Here is a 20,080-nt window from a genome sequence, read left to right as displayed (position 1 = left end):
ATTCTTCTTTTAACCCCAGATTGATTACCAGGTCCCTTAAATTTTTCAGCCAAGGAATCACCCCAAAACCATTCAAATCAATGAGTTCATCGAGGACTGCGGCATAGTTGCTAAGTTCCGGCGTCCTTCTAAGACGAACCCAAAACAGTAAGGGCCGGAGTCCGACAATATCTTTAATATCCTTTTCCCTATTTCTGAAAGTTTCGATCATTTTCATGCCCACTTAATCCAACTGGCTAGTACTCCAGCCCGGGGTTTTGTCTCCTTAATTAAATTTTTTTTTTAAAGGTTGGCATAAAGAAACTGACTCAGATTAGTGACACGAGCTGATATCGAAAGGATGCGCAGGTACGCGCATGACATACGAGGATGACAGCAGCCACCATATATTCTAACTACAAGTACCAGAAGCCTTCTGGAAACTGCCACATCCTTGACGTAATACGGCGTCTCATGGCAAGAAACAAAATGGTCCATGCAGCAGACTTGTTTACGGAAACAGACTAAATGGACATGGGGGACGGGTTGAATGTGGCCGTGGACCTCAGAGCAGCCGAAGTCTCAGGCGGGAGGGAGGGGAATGGGGCGTAGTGGGATCGGTTACTGCTGCCTCTGAGAGGAAGGCTTTGGGAGAAACAGAAAGGGGGGATATTTAGGAGCTTAGGATGAGAGGGGGCTGGGAGGGGCTCTAGGGAAATACGTGGTCGTCGATTTTGGGGCTGAGCTGGACCCAAGTGCAGTATAGTCTGGCGAAGTCCCCAGGGGAGGAGAGAGGGAGGAGTCGGCGTTTGGGGGTAGGGGCACAACCCTTGGGGATTCTGGGGGCAGGGAGGTGATGATTTCCCAGGGGAGTTGAAACCAGAAGGGGGAGCCATGCAGGGGAGGGCCATGATTATTTCTCAATCATGGAACGAGGGGGTGAGGGGTTTAAGCGGGTGGATTAGCAAGGGGATGCATATAGGGCTTAAAGTGGGTCGGCAGGGATGGGGCAAGGGGGTTGCTGCGGGTAGGAGCAGAAAGAGGTATGGTGCAGGGCAGGATTGAGCGCCTCTGGGAGTGAGGCAGAGGAGGGGAGGTTTAGTGATCAGGAGGTGGATTTTTGGTTTAGAGGGAATGGGCAGAGAGCATATAGGGGTAGTAGGAAGAGAAGGGAGGTGGGGGTGGGAGGGTTACACGGGCCCAGCACACCAGACCAGACATTTAGATTTCAGGTGGAGAGGCACCGGTGTGGTGCGGACTTGGCAGAGCTCAGGGGTGCCAAGGAGAAGGGAGGGTGGAGCCTCGGACGGCGCACCCGTTATCAGTGAGGTATCCTGCCGTGGTTGGCAGAAGTAGGCCCCGAGCGGTCTCGCTGACCCCAACACCTGACAGACCTTAGCGGTCAGCAGGGCAACAAGGTTGCAGGAATACGCAAACAAGGATAGAAGAGGATTTCAGGCGGGTGCAATCAGCACCGCCTGGGGCAAAAGAGTTGGGGGCCCGATAGTGGCCAGCAAGGAAATTATTGCGATGTGGCGCGAGGAATTAGACTTTGAGCATTCAGAGAAGAAAGTGAAGGGGAAAGGGGGTGCCCACTAACATGTCTCTTAGTATATTGCAGGTTACAGGAATGGCGGCGGAGCCTGCAAAACGGCAGTAAAATTGTCATGGGCCACTGGCGAGGTGGACTGCGGCGACACAGCACCCTCCCTGGAGCCAGGTAAGGCACAAGAAAGGGGGTGGGCGAGCAGGGAGACAACTGACAGGGGAAAGGGGCGATATTGAGAAAACTGATAAAGGGGGAGAGTAAGGAGCTGAGGATTAAAAAGTTACCTTACATGGGGGTTACTAAGCCCCTAGGAGTGCATTTCATGCTGATAACTAAGTAGCATATATGGAAGAGAGAATATGTCGAAATGGTCAAGTTACTGCATAAAGAAGTACGCGCAAAAGAGGGGTCTAAAGAAGAGGAGTGGGAGCTGGCCAAGAGGCCGAGGGTTCCATCCAACAGTGCAAATTGGACAGCTGCCTTTGGTAATGTGTGCAAGCATATACTGGGAGACATATCTGGATCGAGGCGTGGCTCTATTTAAATACATGGACGTTATTAAGAAAGCACAGGTTACTGGGGGAGGGTATGTGTGGGCACAGGACGATGAGGAATTTAGGGCTCGAAGGGCTTGCACAAGGGGCTTGGCCGAAGGGCTTATACACCGGTCACAATAGATAAATTGAAGCGGCTTTACAGGGTTCTGCCAACCAGAAGGCTGCAGAGGGTTGGCGGAAGGTTTCTGAGGGGATTTTACGTATAGAGGAGGGGGTCCGCGGGTCGGAAGATGGGCTGAATATTTGCAGCCAGCAAAGAACATACTCACATGGTACGGGGGAATTGGTTAAAGCAGTGAGGGAGGGTAGGATGGCGGGCCCCTTAAACAACTGGCATATAGGGAATCTGATTTGCTTGTCATGACAGAAGAGAGCTCAGTGAAGGGTTTTTTAGTAAAGAGAAAGAGGCTGCGGTGGAATATTCCCCAGTTGACATGGCCATGTCACGGGTTGTGATGACGGGCGCAACAGCGGAAATGGTAAAATGTATTTCACCCACTGGGGTGGTGCTAAAGAAGGTACAAGGGCAGTTCCGGCTTATTCGGCACATGTCATGGCTAGAAGGGAGCGCAGTGAATAATTTTGTTGTTAAAAAAGGGGCTACTGTGGCATATTCATCAGTTGACGTGGCCATGTCACTAGTGTGACGGCTGGCGCAACAGCATAAATGGAAAAATGATTGATTCACAAATTGGGATGGTGCCTAAGAAGGAACGCGGGCAGTTCCGGCTTATTCAGCATTTGTCACAGCTAGAAGGGAGCCTCAGTGCATGAGCTTATTGATGGAAAAGAGGCTATTGTGTCATAATCCTCAGTTGACGTGGCCATGTCACTGGTTGTGGCTGCAGGCGCAACAGCATAAATAGCAAAATGCAACATAACATTAACGATGGGCTGGTATATGTCCGGCGCATTATTACAGTGTTTTTGGCACGTTTCTGCAGGAGATGTATTCAAAACGCACGGGGCACGAGTTGGTGATGCATGATTTCATTACAAGACCGGAGGCTACATTATGCAATAACTTTTATTGCGCCGCTCAAGATGCAGCCCTTTAAAGTGTAACAAATACATCATAATAAGAACATTCCAAACAAGACAACAGAGTCCCATGGTAACCGCTAGACTTCCTCTTTTATTCGCTGCTCAGGACAGTTAAGTATACCTTTTTTTACTCTCCCATTTTATGGTTGTATTACGACTGTTTATTCATATATTTTCAACTTTATTCTTACCTTAGTTCAAGGTAAGTAACCTTATTTCTACCCATAGGGTTTAGACTTTATTACCCTATAAATCATAAGGTTTATACTTTATTTACCCTATCAGGTAAGTTTTTATTCCCTTTCTAAACCCTTCCAATTTATGGTTGGGCCTTTTTCCTTGTTTCTTTCAAAGTTTTTGTGCCTTTATGTTACATGGATTAAGATGCCTAGCTCAAACGCTTCTAAAACCCTTTCGTTTTATAAGCGTTTCATAAGCAATTGAAGCGAACTGACTCCGCTTCGAATTAGAAAGATTTAACAGGACCGAGACCCAGACTGAAGCGGACTGACACCGCATCAATTATTATACGTTCTCCCCCCTCAAAGAAATAATGTAGGAGTTATTTACTTTTAAGCAACTCCTCGTGCCGCCAACGTTCCTTTCTGTAAAAAAGCACACAGTGAACCATCTCCTTGCGATCTACTTCCGCGTCAGGGATTGTGACCCGCTCGCCAAAATGAGCGGTCACAATCCCTCACGCGTATCGTCGGTGACCCACAAGGCATAAATTTGGTACGAAGGAAGAGAGGCTCGTTTGTGGCTCGCGCTGTGGGTTCCTATAGCAACGCACAGCGCGGAGCTAATGACAAGAGCCTTCCTCTCTCCACGAAGCCTTTACTAAGGAAAACAACAGAAATTTTGGAGTTTTTACTCGGTTAAGTCCTACGGGGAAAGTGTAGCTCGACTATACTTGAACTTACCTGTTTATTTATTTAAAGAAAAAAAAAAAAGGCTTATACTAACCATTAATTAAGGGGAGAATGACAGAGACTAATGACTCTAATGACATTGACATGTCTAGCAATATACAAAGCCTTACTGAGAGCTCCTTAATGAGTCTCTTCGAAAAACAATTTAAATCCTCATTAAAGGAAGCAGTTGAAGCGGCACTGATTAAGAGAAAGAGGAATACCCCTGAGGATGATTCCCTTTCTTCAAGTGATGAGGACCCCCCTCCTAAAAAGGACGGTAAGGTGTTAAAAAAGACAAAACACCTAGAAAATCAAGAGAAAGTTTGCATTTAAAGCGATCATATAATAATTATTGGTAGCCCTTGCGCTACAAAAGATCAAGGTGTCCTGAGCGGCACAAGCAGATTGAGCAGCCTTCTTGGCGCAAAAGGTTCAGGTGTCCCGAGCGGCACAAATAGACAAGGTGTCCTTCACGGCACAAAAGATATCACCTCTTTTGATGATGATGATTATTTCTCACACATTGATGATAATGACGAGCCTGACGAATATGTCTTTGACCCCTTAGAGAAGATGGACGACCTCCTTGATGAGGATTCTAACCAACCCACCACCTCAGGTTCCATTAAGGATCCAACGGGGGTGGAGATGTTTAATCCATCAAACATTTCTCACCCTAGAGGCTCTGACTGGTGGCCTCTTGACCACGTGGCCAAATTTATTAAATTCTGGATAAGAAAGCACCTTGAGAGGGACTCACGTAACCTATTGAGGTCCGAATGCCCTAGACCCTTTTTAGATAACTAGGCAGGCATGACCCCTAATTTGGACCCGGAATTATTAACCTTCCTCTTCAAAACAGGAAGAGACCCTCGTAAAGGCCTTGAACGCTGTCTTAAACAGTGTCAGGATAAGCTTTTGGACACGTTGGGTCCTCCTGCCAGAATCATGGACTTAGCAGAAGAGTCCTCCTTAAACGGTACCCCAGTTGACACAGAACTCTTAAGAGGATGGAGTCAACGCGCTGTTTGCCTCCTCGGCAATGCTAATGCTAGCCTTACATCTGAAAGAAGAAGAGGCATTCTGATGCGCATGAACGCAAAATTAGGCGATCTGGCTGATAAAGATATTGAGGGAGACCCTAATGGCCTCCTCTTTGGGGAGTCGTTTATCAAGATTCTTGGAAAATATGTATCCACCTTCTCAGCTTTTAATAAAGCACAAAGCAACATGAGACGTATGTTCGGGGGAAGATTTTTTGGAAGGGCTGACAGGGGAGGACCAGCTGCCAGCCGTGGATACAACAGGTCCTATTTCTACCAAAACCAACGTGGCTACGGAAGATTCTTCACAGGGAACAACTCTTTCTTCCCCCAAAGAGGTCGCAACTTCCGCCGAGGTTCAAACAGTCGCGGAAGATTCCAAGGACAAGGAAATCAAGGTAACTACTACTACTCCTTTTTGTTTCTTTCCCCCCAAAGGTAGGGGGAAGACTTGCTATTTTCAACCAAAATTGGTTATCAATTACAAACGACCCATGGGTTCTAGAAACCGTAAAAGGATTCAAAATAGAATTCACTACAATTCCTCATCAGAAAATAATTCCAAGGGAACTTATTTTAGATCAGGATCAATCCGCCCTCGTCCAGGAAGAGGTACGCCAAATGTTAAACAAAGGGGCAATTTTCAGGGCTTCAAACACTGCCCCCGGTTTTGTGAGCACTATTTTCCTCGTGAAGAAAAAAGACAAAGGTTGGCGCCCTGTAATAAACCTAAAACTCCTGAACTCTTTTCTCGTCTACAGGCACTTCAAAATGGAGGGAATTCACCTTCTAAGAGACATCCTCCAAGTAAAAGATTGGCTCATAAAATTGGATCTCAAAGACGCGTACTTTACAGTCCCCATGAATTCGGATTTGCAGAGATACCTAAGATTTGTATGGAAGGGAGTGACATATCAATTTCTTTGCCTTCCCTTCGGCCTTTCTTCAGCTCCTTGGTGTTTCACCAAGATCTTGAGACCGGTTGTAGCCTCCTTAAGAAAGAGAGGGGTCCGTTTGATTATTTATCTGGACGACATCCTTTTGATGTCTCAGAGCCAGGAAGAATTATTAATCCATATGAAATGGACTGTGGACCTTTTGGAAAATTTAGGCTTCATTATCAATACAGAGAAATCTGTCATGACTCCCTCACAGAACCTGGAGTTTTTGGGATTTCAAGTAAACACATCCTCGGCTCTCTTACAGCTTCCTTTAAAGAAATTATCAAAAATAAAGAAGGAAGTATCCTATGTTCTTTCCAAAGACTTAGTGAGATTAAGAGAGTTAGCGAGAGTAATAGGTCTTCTTTCCTCATCCATTCAAGCGATCTCTCCAGGACCGCTTCATTACAGGGCCCTTCAGAGGTTGAAATCTTCGGCTCTCAAGAATGGTCTTTGGTACTCAGACCATATTCCCTTATCCACAGAGGCCAGAACCGACCTCCTTTGGTGGAGGAACAACCTAGAGAGCTGGAACAGGAAAGCTATATTTGGAAATTCGCCGGATCACATTTTAGAATCCGACGCGAGCAGTTCAGGTTGGGGTGCCAGGTTAGGAACTCTAGAAACAGGTGGGAAATGGTCCCTAGAAGTGATCAACTTGCATATAAATTGTTTGGAGATGATGGCCAGTTTGAATGCCCTTATGAGTTTCAAATCAATTCTAAAAAACAGTGTAGTCTTGATAAAAATAGACAATTTTACAGCCGTTTCTTACATCAATCGTTTGGGGGGAGCAAGATCTATGACCTTGGCGGATCTAGCTCAGAAAATTTGGTACTTCTGCTGGAGTAAAAAAATTATTCTAAAGAGCAGAATTCATTCCGGGTCATCTGAATACAAGGGCAGATTGGAATTCAAGATTCCTGAGGGACTCAAGCGATTGGAAACTGAATCCTTTAATCTTCAAGAGAATTCAAAACCTTTGGGGCCCCTTCGATATAGACCTTTTCGCCAGCAGACTGACGTCCCAGATAGACCAATTTTTCAGCTGGAGACCAGACTCTCTTGCTCTAGCGGTAGACGCACTTCTCCAACCTTGGAACAATCTCAATTGTTATGCCTTCCCTCCTTTTGCTCTAATCCAGATAATTCTTCTGAAGGTTCGTTCAGATCATTGCCAAATTGTTCTAATCACTCCTTTTTGGAATTCACAAATTTGGTTCCCAGGTGTGATGGAATTGGCCATGGAAGTTCCTCGTCTTATCCTAGGGAGTTTAGATCTTCTACAGGGTCTGGAAGGAGAATTACACCCTCTTCTTTTAGAAGGAAACATGAACCTTCTTGCCTGGAAGATTTCAGGGAATCTTCAAGATACTCAGGTCTTTCAGGAGAATCTAAAAGCCTTTTGGATGAATCATGGGCCCCCGGAACCAGAAAAAGATACACCAGTGCTTGGAAAAGATGGTGTAGTTGGTGCATGGAACGGAATATGGATCCCGTGGAAGCACCTGTAGTTGAAGTAGCAAATTTTTTAGCAGATCTCTTTAATTCAGGACTATGCTATAGAACCGTTAATTGCTATAGATCTGCAATTTCAGCAGGGCATTCCTTGTTAAACGATTTCTCTATTGGTACCGATCCTTTGATCCGCAGAGTAATGAAAGGTATTAAAATCAAACGTCCTCCCAAACCCAAATATGATTCATTCTGGAATGTTATCCTGGTTTTTGACCTTTTTTCATCCTGGCCAGACAACTCCTTTCCTTACAAGGAAACAAATATCCACTAAGCTAGCTACTTTACTTTGTCTTATTTCTTTTAGAAGAGTATCCAATGTAAAAGCCCTAGAAATATGTAATAGATTTTACTCCCCTGATGGAGTAGTTTTTGAAATATGTAAAAGGACCAAAACCATGTCTGAGAACATCTTTTATCCCCTTTTTCCGAACTCTCCAAAACTATGTGTAGTCCGTTGCATGAAGGTTTATGATCAAATGATGAGTGCCTTTAGACCTCGCAGTGAAATGCAATTACTAATTTCATATGTAAAACCCTTCAAAGCCGTTTCTTCGGCAACTATTGCTAGATAGGTAAGGTCTGTCATGTTTGAAGCAGGAATAGATTTGTCTAAATTCGGCGCACACTCCTCATGTGCCGCTATGGCAAGTAAGGTATTTTGGGGTGGAGGATCACTTTGATATTCTTAAAGCAGCTGATTGCTCTAACGCTTCAACTTTTATTAAATTTTACCTTAAACCTGTTGAACATGTAAGCAATGTTGCACTGGAGAGCTTTGAACTTGCATAATGTAGCCTCCTGTCTTGTAATGAAATGACGATTCTCCAATTATCATACAGAGAGAATCTTGATTTCATTAAAGACAACGGAGGCTGACATTATCCCCCCCACCACTCCCAGGTGGATGTTCTATTAATGTCATACTTTGATATTGTTTATTTCTCTTGATGTAATGTGCCATTTTCATGAAAACTTTGTCACCTTTTATGGTCAATACTACCCTCTTTGTTTTTTCTTTCAGATTCTTCTTCGTTATAACCCTTTCTTTTCATGGAGGAAGTTTAAGCTACAGTTACCTTTTTCTTCGCAGCTCTACGAGGAAGTCTAGCGGTTACCATGGGACTCTGTTGTCTTGTTTGGAATGTTCTTATTATGATGTATTTGTTACACTTTAAAGGGCTGCATCTTGAGCGGCGCAATAAAAGTTATTGCATAATGTCAGCCTCCGTTGTCTTTAATGAAATCAAGATTCTCTCTGTATGATAATTGGAGAATCGTCATTTGGATGATTTCTTATGCGTGGGCACGGAGTGCCAGGTGGCCCTGGAAAACTTCAAAGAGCTGATGAGGGATTTGGGAGTGCTTTTGGCCTCTGGGACGACAATGGGGCCCAGCATGGGTATGGAAATTGATTCCAGGATAAGGCAGGCACGCTTGCCAGAGAACATATATTGAAAAAAATATATATATATTTTGGTTTTGCACAAGGAAATGCTGGTTCGGGATAAAATCACATTCAAAGAGATTCAGGTGTTGTTGGGAATTGGGAAATCTCGAATTTGCATGTAGGGTAGGGAAAGTAGGGAAGACCATTCACGGGAGATTAGTCAGGGTTTTTGGTGGGCCGGAGGCCGCGCCACCACCATGTGCACTTGTAAGCAGGGGGGGAAGAGAACATGAGAATGGGGAGGGTCTTTTTGCAAGGTTTCAATGGATTTCCAGTGGGGAGAGACGACAACCTGCTATGGGAGGTGCACATTTTTCTCTCACGCAGCAGGTAGAAAGGATTTGGCCTCTACGGACAAGACAGATGGTGTGATGAACAGTGGCCGGGGTAATGGGAGGGTGGGGGAGAGGAGTATCGCATTTCTGGAGATTTTTCCTCTGGTAGTGGCAGTTACATTGTGGGGAGTGATGCCCGCCCACAAGACAGTGACCTTCAGAGTGGAGAATATGACATTAGGGGAGATAGTGAAACGACAGTCAGCAAGGTTTGAACAGGTGTTGAGATTTTGGGGGGTGTTTGTGTTCAGCTGTTTGCGCCATGGTATAGTTTTCGAAGTTTTACATGTGCCAGGTTGACAATGAAGTAGCGGAGCTGGGTCTTGTTTCACAGTGAGGGAGATTCTGGGGGCTAGCCAAGGACGCCGTCGGGACCCTGACGCCCATGCCACAACAGTTGGGGTACGTAGACAACTCAGGATGCTACAAGTGGCGGTTGGGTCCCTGGCTAGAACCACTAGGGTAGCGTATAAATTACCCTAGAAGGAGTTTTTGATCTCAGGCGCCCAGCGGCGTGCCAAGACGGAGCATAGGAGGGAATATGTCGTTCAATTCATACTGGGTATGATTGAAAGAGTTTTAGCGAGTTACAATTGCAGGGAAGCTTGCCGGAATCCTCTTTGTAGGAAAACTATTATGGGGCTATTCACCATCAATGAATGAAATGGGGATGCGAATGCCGCCAGCGATAAGGTCAGTCGAAAGGGGCTAAGAAGCCTTCGTCTTGGCAAATTGCTCAGTGAAATAATCCATGCAGTGCCATTTATTTGCTCGGACGGGTTTGAGACTGGCTTATTTTCCACATTGATGGTGGGGATGTTTTAGAGGCATTCTAAGTATCTGAATTGTTGGGGGGGCACAGGGGGTGGGTGGATTCTGAAAAGGGGGTTGTGCATAAGGAAGGGGTTTCATATTGGGCTGGGTAGATGAAAAGCAAAGCAAAGGAGTGTGGGGAAATGGGTGTCACTGCAAACATCCTTACCTAAGAGAACTTGTCCTTGTAGAGGGAAGAAAAGTAGAGGACAATCTCCAGAGGGAGTGGAGGGGTTAGTTTTTGCGCATGCAAATGGAAGCAAGGTTATGGCCTTTCAGCTTTGGTTAGCTTTGGGAAAGGCGCTAAAGAATATAGGAATCGATGGCAAGGACTTTGGGACAAGTTCTTTCAGAATTGGTGCAGCGGCTGCAGAGAATAACCGGGGATGGGGGGGACATCATGCAGCTGGGTAGAGGGTCATCAGACTGTTGCAAGCGCTGCTGGAGGAACAATGTTGTTGGTATTGGCGGGGTTGGTAATAATGCATAAGTTCACTCAATTTTTCTTGTTTCAGGTTCGGTGGCTGCACCCTGTCCCCCCTCCCCCACACTCTCCGTGGAGATGGCAATTTGGGGTAATGGGCATTCCTTTGTGAAGTGGGCCCAGGTTCAGACATCTGGAGTTATTTTTGCAATTTAGGTTAATAAAAATCAGTTTACAGGATCATGGAAGGGTAAAGGGGGGATGTTCGGGGAAGAATTTATTTATTGCCTGACTGGAATACTGGTGGCAGGCAGGTGCCCAGGTATTTTTGTTATCCGTTTAGGGGAAAATGACTTGGTTAAAGAGAAGGGCGTCGTTTGATGAGGAGCATAAAAAGGAATTTGTCACGGAGAAAAAGGAAGTGGTTGGGCTGCTTTGCCATGGGGATGGAATTGGTTTCCCGTAGAAATTGGCATGGGGGTTGTTAAGCCAGGGGCAGTGGAAGCCAGGGGCAGTGGATAGAGCCAAGAGATACTCAACACAGAGATGGTTCACCTTTGTAGGGAGCTAAAGTTTGGTAGGATGGCATATACGGAAATGCGTTTTGACATGGCAGAGCTGCTTACGGGTGATAGGGTTCACCTTTTGTGATGGGAATGGTCATGTAACTCGTGGAAATTAGTGAAGTTTTTGGCTAGGACTCCGAACATTAGAAGCCACCAGGAAGTGAGACCTATGAGGCGGGGGGCAGAAAAAAGGGGGGAGCCCCCCCTTTTTTCCTGGGTGGCGGGGTTTTTAAAAGTTGGACAGGGTTGGCAGAAGTTTTTGGTTAAGTGTTGGAAGTTTGTGAGCAGGGGCAGGGAAAGGGTCGGCAGGTAGGCTCAGTTTCAGAGTAGACGTTTGTTAGTTACAGTTGCAGAAAGGCAGGTAGGGGATTTGAGATTTATTGGAGAGCAGGAATGTTAATTGCACTACTGTGTAATGTTGTTGTTATGTTAACGGCAGGGTGGGGTCACGTCTAAGGTGATCGTAGGGGCGGGGGAGGATTAGGGGTCAGCTTATTTGATGTATAGTGAGGTGTTAGTTTTGGAAGGCAGTGGCCAGGTTTGTAAATGGGATATGCACCTGTTTCAATAAAGCAGCCTTTTTCACACACAAATTGGTCTCGGTTTGGCTTGCCCCCCTCCCTCCCAAGGGGTGTTTGGGGGGCAGCCGAACACCATGAGTTCTGCCCCCCGGGAAGATTGGGAGGGGGTGGGGCCGGCCATTTAGCGGCATTTTGGAATTTGGGCTGGTAAATTATAGCCCAATTATAGCCCAAAGTAATAAGGGCTTACGCAGGACGTCCCCAGCCACCATTTTAGTTTCTGGTGACCTGGTGGCTCGGGGCAGGGTAGTGTAGGTAGTTTAGCTTTTTGCCCGCCCTCCCATCCCTCTTTTTAAGCTCTTGGTTTTGGGTGTTTTTTTTTTTAATTTCCTGATGGCTAGGTTTGTTGAAGACAGGTGCATAGGTTTGTTTGTTGTACAAACTGTCGCTTGGAACAGGTGCTGGCAGGGTTTTTAAAAGATGGCCAGGGTTGGCAGAAGTTTTTAGTTAAGTGTTGGAAGTTTGTGAGCAGGGGCAGGGAAAGGGTAGGCAGGTAGGCTAGGTTTCAGAGTAGACGTTTGTTAGTTACAGTTGCAGAAAGGCAGGTAGGAGATGTGGGTTTTATTGGAGGGCAGGAATGTTAACTGCAATACTGTGTAATGTTGTTGTTATGCTAACGGCAGGGTGGGGTCACGTCTGAGGGGATCGTAGGGGCAGGGGGATTAGGGCTCAGCTTATTTGATATATAGTGAGGTGTTAGTTTTGTAAGGCAGTGGCCAGGTTTTTAAATGTGATATGCACCTGTTTCAATAAGGCCGTCTTTTTCACACACAAATTGGTCTCGGTTTGGCTTGCCCCCCTCCCTACCAAAGAGAGGTTTCCTGAAGTAGTTTTTCATATACAGCGCAGCTGTTAGATCCTTGGTTAATTACATCAAAGCTGTTTGACTTCCCGTAAAACCTGAGGTCACTACCAGTATTTGGGTTCATTGGCGTGCCGTGGAACCTTGCGGTTGTTGTTGTTGTTTTCTTATATGCAACAGAGATTTGCTTTGAGAAAGAATAGCTATTTTTAGCCCAGTCTCGTACACATGTGTTTCCTTTAAAGAATTGTGGACCAGCACATTTTTCCTGAACATAAGGATTTATACAACTTTCTGATATTTGTTTTGTTTGTCAAAAACGGAACACTTTACCATGGAATAATAGCGTTCTCCATTCTTTTCCCCTTTTTTAGAGTTTATGCAAGAACCAAAACAAAACCCAAGAGGCATCACTCGCAGACAAAAACAGCATCTAGTATATTCTGCCTCACCAAGTTCACTGAACAGTTAAATTCAACAAATTAATTCTTAAATTAATGCCCTGCTGTTTCCACCATGTGTTTAGACCCTCTTTGACACATGATTGCAGTCCACAGACAGATTGACACAATTTAACAAACTCAAGTAAGTGGCGCGTGATTGCACAACTTGCTGTTCCTGCCTGCCGAATTAAAACTATAACCTGGTTCATTACAGGCACCAGTATGGTGGGACTGATTTCTGCTTCTCCTCTCTTTTTTTGTCCCTCCTTAGTAGATTGTAGCATCCGGACTAAAATAATATAGTTGATTTATCATACCGATCAATGTATCTCAAACAAGGTAATTTTGAAAACCTCAAAAAATGTATGAAAGATGTTGCTGGTGAAAAATGTGATATACATGAGGTAAGAAAGGAACTTTATTTCTTCTCTTTTTTTTACAGCTTTGTTTGATGTTTTAGGTCCTGATGAGAACCCATTTTAAAGTACACTTGGGTTCGAAACGTGTCGACCATCATGCGACCAAACAAACACGATAAAATATACTATCGGGCTGAACCCCTTCTGCTTGAAATGGTGTAAAATGTTGTTAATATGTTTTAAAATAGGTAAGGGGCCTGGAATAGTCCACTGTTTGGTCTCTGCCCAGTGTAAGGTTGTGCAAATCCTTGATACATTCCAACCTTTTAGGGCGTTGCTGCACTGTTCTATTTCACTTATTACTTATTTATTATTATCTTTTTCTTTTTTGTTATTGAATGTGTTCACTATTTGTATAGAAGTATTGAACTTATAATTTATTTGTTTGTTTTGTCGAATTGTTTGTCAATGCCCACGTCATGTTCAATGACACAACTTAAAAACTTTATGTGTATCATTGTGTTTTAGTTCAGTTTGTGGTCTGTCAACAAATTTCTATACATGTTTTCCTTGTGAAAACCAATGTAATCAATTTATCATTGGTACTTTCAAAAAATGAATGTTTAGAAATGAAAGAAAAGAAGCAATAAACAAATGTTTTCTTCAGTCACACTAAGTGTTATGTGTGCTCTAAGGAAATTTTAACCAAACTAGCATCAGTATTGGCATGTGTGTTGATGTGTGCTTGTATAAAGTGGCCTAGCCTTACTGACTAGGGCCAAAACCCTCTTTAGTTGTACACATTTTTTAAGTGGCATTTCTAAGCGAGTTATGCCAAAACCCCCCTTTACCATTGGAAAATGTTTGCCATGGGGAATCCATTGATAGGAAACATCATGAGGCTGCTCCACAGCAATCCACAATTGAGCCCAAAATGATGTCAACCATTTCCCCATGTTAACCTATGGGTAGAGCAAGCCTCATAGGCAGTGAAAACACACGCAGCTATTTCCCACTACTTTGGCGTATGTGCGCTAGTGCACACACAAACCAGCGATGGCAGGCTGTACACATAGTCCCCAGGACCAGGGGTGCAAGGGCGCCTCCCCGAGTCTGGAACAGCAGACTAAACCCATATTTAACAAATACGTGTGTCAGTACTTACGCACGACCATGCGATGGCAGGCAGCTCACGCAATCACAGGCACCATAGGTGTGGCAACTGGCTCATAAGCTTAATAACAATAGCTGCTAATGCACATACACTGGTGGGTGATGGCAGGTAGACCAGACCATGGGCTTACCCAGGCGCTAGCACCTTAGGACACAGGCCTGCCATGACATGCCTGACCCAGCTGTTAGGATACCAGGGGATGCAGGTATGCACTTACTGATCCGCGATGGCAGACCAGGTACCTAGCCACAATGCCGTAGGTGCAAGGGCACGTTCTGTAGCCTGACACATATTTGAAACAGCATAAGGGCCAATGCACACACCCTGGCTCGGAATGGCAGCCTGAGTGCATAGTTAACACCATCCAGGTACAAGTCCGCACACCGTTGACGTGTTGACAAACCGTCCTATGTTTCTGAACATTGTCTCAGCGCCTCTTCCTAGCCTGTGCAGGATGGCGCACACACATCCCCAATGCCTTGACCGTGAGGATCTGCTCAAAGCCCTAAGGTCACACAAGAGAATCGGCATCACCCCAGGAGTAACCCACGGTAAGAGCCAAACTCAAAGGCAGGGGAAGCACCCACATGGGGGGGGTTCCTCCTTACCAGGGCAAGGAACATGTTTATGTTTATGTTTATGTTTATAGGTTTATATAGTGCTCGAATGCCGAGACGTCTTGGTGCTGAAGTGTAACAAAGGAGGGGACAACAAAGATGCTCATATGGTATCAAAAAGGCGAGTTTTTAGCCCTTTCCTAAAAACCTGGAGGTCAGGTTGCAGTCTCATGGCTAGAGGCAGATTATTCCACAGTCTAGCCGCGCAATATGTTATAGACCGACCCCCCCCCCCCCCATCGTGACTTTTTAATTTTAGGGACCCTAACAAGCCCCTGTGTAGCTGATCTAAGAAAGCGTTCAGGGACGTAGGGTATAAAGAGATTACCCAAATCTTCTATAGCGCCACCATGTATTGCCTTGTGCACATACGTGCGCGCCTTAAATTACACTCGTTGTTTAATGGGCAGCCAATGCAGGGATCTAAGTGCTGCCGAGGTTGGTTGTCCTCTATTGAGACCCAACAGTACCCTGACCGCTGCATTCTGTAGCGACTGCAGCTTCAACAGCTGACACTTGTCAATCCCCAAAAACAGGGCATTGGCATAGTCCAATTTAGAGAGAAATAGAGCCACCATCACAGTTTTTTGCAGTTCCGGAGGTATGAAAGGGAGCACTTTTCTTAAAGTCTTCAGAAGATAGTAGCATGAGGATATCAAGCTATTTACCTGGGCTCCTAGATTGAGTTTATCATCAAAAAGGAGACCCAAATTTCTGACTTTTCCTACTGGAGTCGGACATGTACCCGCCTCAGATGGCCACCATGAGGAGTTCCACAGGGGCAAGCCCGGGCCAAACTCCATCACCTCCGTCTTATCCGTGTTTATCTTGAGATAGTTCTGACCCATCCAGGACATGATCTCTGTAAGGCAGGCATAAAATCTGCCTGCTGTATCTCCACACTGATTGTTGGAAGTTAGAACAAGTTGGGAATCGTCAGCGTAAGAGACTAAAACAAAGCCATGTTTCCTGACGAGATCAGCCAGGGGTGTCATATACACATTAAACAGAGTGGGAGACAGGGCCGACCCCTGTGGGACTCCGCAGGGAAGGAAGAAATCTCTGAGGTCATACCCTCCCAAAACAGCCTCTGCTCCCTGTCACTGAGAAAAGATGCCAGAAGGGTATGGGCAGTTCCTCCTATCCCAATACCCCTCAACCGCTGTGCCAAAGCCAAATGATTAACCGTATCGAAAGCAGCCGACAGGTCAAGAAGTACCAAAATTGCCTTTCCTCCACTGTCGACTGCCCTACAAATTTCCTCAGCCGCCCTAACCAGCGCTGACTCCCTCGAATGACGTGGCCTAAAGCCATGTTGGGACGGGTCCAACAGACCATTAGAATCTAAATAGGCTGTAAGCACTTTATTCAGATGTTTCTCCAGCACCTTCGCTGCGAATGGGAGGCCGGCGATAGGACGATAGTTATTAACATTGGCTGGATCCAGAGTAGATTTTTTTTTAATAGGGGAGTGATGGCAGCACGTTTCCACATGGCAGGATACTGACCAGATATTATGACCTGATTCATAATCAAGGTGAGATGTTTACAGATCGGATCCGAGCACGATGCATAAAGGAGGGGGGGCATGGGTCAGTTGGTGCACCAGATTTCAAAGAAAGCAAAATGCCATTGACCTCATCTATGCCCATCGGCTGAAAGCTGTTCAGCCTACATGAGGGTTGAGTGAGGGGCACTGACGGGTTCTGAACTTGTGTGGCATTGGAAAATTTACCATAAATTCCCTTAACCTTCTCTTGAAAATGTTCTGCGAGGGCATTACAGAAAGTCTGGTCTGGTTTAAAAATATTGACTTGCTGAGGTTTCATCAGGGAGTTGACTGTTTTAAATAATTCTCTGGAGGAGTTACCCGCCTCCTTAATTTTAATTGAGAAAAAAACTTTTTTAGCCGCCACAATTGCCTCCTTGTATTCACGGGTAGCAAGATTATAAAGTATTTTCTTCGCGTTATCATAGTTGATCCTCCAAAGGCGCTCTGCCTTTCTGCAGACAATCTTTACGTTTTTAAGTTCAGTAGTGTACCACGGGGAAGATAGCTTCACTTTCTGTATCTTTACTAGTTTAACTGGCGCAACCTTGTCAGCTGCTTCTAAAATCCAGTTGTTAAACTGCTGTATTGTGATATTGGTATCACCCTTTAGGCTAGTGGGGCATGAACCTAATACTGATTCAAAAACGCCCTCCTTGACTTTGTCCCAGCGTCTGATGGGCATTTTAGTCAAACTTGCTTGTGCTGTGGGCTGTCTTTTCATACTTTTAAGCTTAAAATAGATAGCCTTGTGATCAGTCCAAGGAAACTCCACTTCCTTACAGAAGGAGATGTCTGCTTCGTTAGTAAAAATCCCATCCAGCGTATGTCCAGCTGTATGTGTAGGCCCTAATATTATCTGAGTTAAATTGAAGGCTGCCATATTGTCTAAAAGTCTCTCAGTTTCCGCATTCTTGTTTAACTCCAGGTGATAGTTGAAGTCTCCTAAGACCGTGCAAGAGTGACAGTCAGTGTATGACCCCAGGAGCGTCATCAATGTTTGCGTGAAAGTGCCCCTTGGTCCAGGGGTCTATATATTAGAATGCCCTGGAAGATCTGTGAATTATTCACTTTTATGCGAAACTGCAGTGCTTCTGCTGAGAGAGTTAAAATGTTCTCTGTGTGAACTTTGAGATCAGCTCGATAGATAATAGCTATTTCTCCGCCTTTACCTGTTTCTCTGTTTTGCGACAGATATGCATATCCATCCGGGACTGCAATGTTCCAATCCGGGACAGAAGAGCCATCCATCCAGGTTTCAGTTAAGAAAACGATGTCTGGAGCGGAGGAGCGAATAAGATCCTCAACTTCATACCTGTGCTTAACCAAAGAGCGCACATTTAGCAGAACGCACTTAAAATATTCAAAAGTGGGTGCTTCAGGGATTGAGGGGGCTTGCATCCAGTCCTTCCCAGCAGCGCCTAACTCTAAATGCCTACCACGAGAAATCTCCTCCGGCCCTCTCCTAAGACCTTTACGCTGCCCCCTTTCACCTTTCACATGAGGATCTAATTGAAAGAGGCACCTGGGGCAACTAACCACAGCTCTCGTGGCCAAAGATTTCAGTGAGTTCTGAGGTACACAGACCGTAGGTCTTAGGTTCAAGAGGGCCTTTCTGTCGTACCTTATAAGTTTGGTTGGTCCAGGGGTTGTGGCGCTGGTCACGCTCCGGGCGCAGATGGGGTTGCCTTTGGCACGCGCCCGCTGCACGCTCGCACCATTGCGCCAAATATAGCAGCAGGGTAATGACCGACTAGAGCGCCAACCCCGTTGCAATGCGAGTCCCGGACTACTTCCGTGATTCGCAGGGGCCGGACGCTCGCTCAGGAAGTGAGGAGGGAGATCACTGAGCCGGTCGTGGATACAAGTAAGTTAAAAGCATAAAAACCTTCAGCGCCTAAGCACCCAAGTTATAGGCAATGAATTATTAAAATTTAGCAGCAGCAGACAAATCTAAAAACGAACAGAGCAGCAAAAAGTATCTAAATGTGCAAATGAGCAACTCGAAGTAGTGTTTCCTCTCGTGAGCCCAGAGCCCCACTGTTTACACATGTACCCACCCGGCCTTCCGCCTGCCACACCCACGGCACCCTTTAGGGCTTCCCTGGGTGCGGGGTGCCCTCATAGTATGGGACGACCCACTCAGGTGTTGGCTGAAGCGTTAAGTGCCAACCTAGGCAGGAGCACAATGACACCCCGCAGGCCCACTATGGCAAGCCCAATACAAGGTTGACAGGCTATTCTGTGGGTGGCACATGCGGTGCAATGGCCGATTACTAGCCAGTGCCATACCCGCCCCGGGCATGTGGTGTACCTGTTTACGGGACGCACAGAGGTACGGCACCTAAACCCATCATGTGCTCACCCTCTACCCAATGCGGGCAAGGCGGGTGGGCACACCTTCCCTCTGCAGTACAGTGGGAATGTGCCCAGATTCCAATGGTCATGCCAAGGGAGTGGGCAAAGACTAGGAGGAATAAGTGAAAAGTTTTGGGGTAAATTCCCCTAAGAAGGGCCATGTCAAGCACTGCTCTCTCCTGCTGTCAATGTTTATGCTGTCCCTGCTGCTGATATTCATGCTGTCAGTATTTCCACTCTCCCCTGCTGTCAATGTTCATCATGCTCTCCCCTTCTATTGCTCTTCATGCCATGTTTCTGCTCTCCCTTGCCGTCGATGTTCTTGCTCTCCCCTGCAGGTAGTATTTCCACCCTCTTTTTCTGTCAATGTTCATGCTCTACCCATTGCTGTCAGTGTTTTTGATGTACTCTGCTCAGTCTTCATGCTCAGCCCAGCTGTATGTGTCTCTGTTCTTTCTTGCTGTCAGTGTTCATGCTTTTTACAGCTGTCAGTGTTTCTGCTCTCTCCTGTCAGTTTTTCTGCTCTCCCCTCCATCAAGGTTCATGCTCTCCCTTGCTGTTGGTGTTTCTATCCTCCCCTGGTAGTGGTCCTATGTTGTCCGTGCCCCTGCTCTCTGCTGCTCTCAGTTGCTCCTATATTCTGCTGCTGTTCCTGCTCTTCCTAGTATAGTTACTGTTCAAACTCTCCCTTTTATGTTGCTAGTTCACCTACTCTGTACTGCGCACAGTCCACCTACTCTCAATACTCTTGTTCTCTGCTACTCTGCTACTCTCAGTGCCCCTGCTCTCTGCTGCTGTCAGTGCCTCCACTCTCTGCTGCTCTCAGTGCCTTCGCTCTCTGCTGCTCTCAGTGCCTCTGCTCTCTGCTGCTCTCAGTGCCCCTGCTCTCTGCTGCTGTCAGTGCCTCTGCTCTCTGCTGCTGTCAACGCCTCCTCTCTCTGCTGCTGTCAGTGCTTCTGCTCTCTGCTGCTGTCAGTGCCTCCACTCTTTTCTGCTGTCAGTGCCTCTGCTCTCTGCTGCTCTCAGTGCCTCCGCTCTCTGCTGCTCTCAGTGCCTCTGCTCTCTGC

At 46.0% G+C, this 20,080-nt stretch overlaps 1 long non-coding RNA gene across 1 annotated transcript in view; it reads right to left on the bottom strand.

The window, feature by feature from the left end:
* LOC146802309 (uncharacterized) overlaps window positions 1-18,401 on the bottom strand; it is a 51,543-nt gene extending 33,142 nt beyond the window's left edge. Inside the window, exon 1 of the long non-coding RNA XR_014967728.1 lies at window positions 18,280-18,401. This is a non-coding gene — a long non-coding RNA (uncharacterized LOC146802309). The remainder of the gene's footprint in view (window positions 1-18,279) is intronic.
* Window positions 18,402-20,080: the final 1,679 nt, after the last annotated feature.

Source organism: Triturus cristatus, chromosome 8 (assembly GCF_964204655.1).
Source record: "Triturus cristatus chromosome 8, aTriCri1.1, whole genome shotgun sequence".
NCBI classification, from domain to species: domain Eukaryota; kingdom Metazoa; phylum Chordata; class Amphibia; order Caudata; family Salamandridae; genus Triturus; species Triturus cristatus.
The sequence above is the reverse complement of the archived record's forward strand: the minus strand, read 5'-3'. Positions and strand labels throughout refer to the sequence as shown.